This window comes from Fragaria vesca, linkage group LG7 (assembly GCF_000184155.1).
Source record: "Fragaria vesca subsp. vesca linkage group LG7, FraVesHawaii_1.0, whole genome shotgun sequence".
Taxonomy (NCBI): Eukaryota; Viridiplantae; Streptophyta; class Magnoliopsida; order Rosales; family Rosaceae; genus Fragaria; species Fragaria vesca.
The window spans coordinates 17,267,878-17,269,230 of record NC_020497.1 but is presented as its reverse complement, the minus strand read 5'-3'; the positions used below and the strand labels follow the sequence as shown (position 1 = coordinate 17,269,230).

The 1,353-nt window shown below is 38.1% G+C and overlaps 1 pseudogene across 1 annotated transcript in view; it reads left to right on the top strand.

Moving 5' to 3' along the window:
* LOC101309983 overlaps nucleotides 1-1,353 on the top strand; it is a 259,355-nt pseudogene that overhangs the window by 254,042 nt on the left and 3,960 nt on the right. The gene's annotated exons all lie outside the window — the stretch shown is intronic.

Here is a 1,353-nt window from a genome sequence, read left to right as displayed (position 1 = left end):
ATGTGATATTGTGTTGTTGAGGTTAATGTTGTGATATTCTGATTTTTTGATAAATAGCCAAACCGGGTTCCAAGTCCTTAATTGGGTGATTGGTTGCGGTTAAGTTGCTATTTATCATTTTTGTGTTTGATATTAGACAGTCAAACCGGGTTCTAAGTCTTTGGCCGGGTGATTGGTTGCGGTTAGGAATAGAGCTCTAGTCCGTCTGTCAGTGTAGGTCATGGGAGATATTGTATGGTATCTGGGACCCATGGGTACACATAGTGTTGTTGTAGGTCATGAGGGGTATTTTATTAAATATCTGGGACTCATGGGTACTTTTCTTGGGTAATGTGTTGGATGTGTGTTTTTCTTTAATTATGGATCCAATCTCTCTTGTGGAATATTGGATGTGATAAATGTTGTGTTATTTTTTAGTTTACTCATACGAGCTTTTTAGCTTACCGGGTTTGTTGTTTACAACCCGGTGCACCAATTCTTGGTGTAGGGGTTAGACTGATAGGAGCACAAAGTGTGACGTTCTTAATATGTTTATACCCTTTATTTACCCTTTGTTAACTCCTATTTAGTTGTTTTAGCTTTATATTTGTGTTTAGTGTAAAATAATTGCTTAATGTAGAAATATGTAGGTTTTGGTGTTAGAATTCATAGTATTTTCAGATTTGAATAATTTGGTGTTGAAATTGTGCTAAGTGTTGGAAATCCTTGTTTACTCAGGATTTCTGTCTTGATCAGGATTCCATCTTTCCTCTTTCCTAGTTTCTAATTTTCTTATTTCTATTTCAGGAAAGTCTAAACCCGTGTTGATTAGGAAAATGTTTTCCTGACTCATGAGAGAAAGGTGGCCGGCAGCTAGGAATTCCTGCTTGAGCTAGGAGAAGTACAATCCGAGATATGTATGGAGATGCCGTGAAGATTTCCCAAGTCACCAAGGAGAGAGAAACCGTGTGGCCTAAGAGAGAAGGGTTTCCAAGTTCAAGATGGTCTTGTCATTCTTTAATGCATGAGGATTACTTGAAGAACAAAAGAAGAAATTAAATCCAACTTGGACTTGGTTTTGCCGATTCAATAGGATTCCTTGTGCTTGAGGAATTCTTGGAGATCAAGACTTGTTACTCTATAAATAGGGCACGGCATGGCAGCAATTATCATCATCAACCTGTGCAAATAACACCAAAGCCTTTGCCGAAACTCCATCAACCTCCAAACACCATAATCCGATTCCACCATCATCCTTGATCCAAAGCACGTAGCCTAGGATTCCGCTCACTCGAAGAATAGAACAAGTAGGGATATTCTGAGAGTGTATTTCATTCTTTTACTTTCGGTATTAGTATGTGTTTGTCTTTTTTT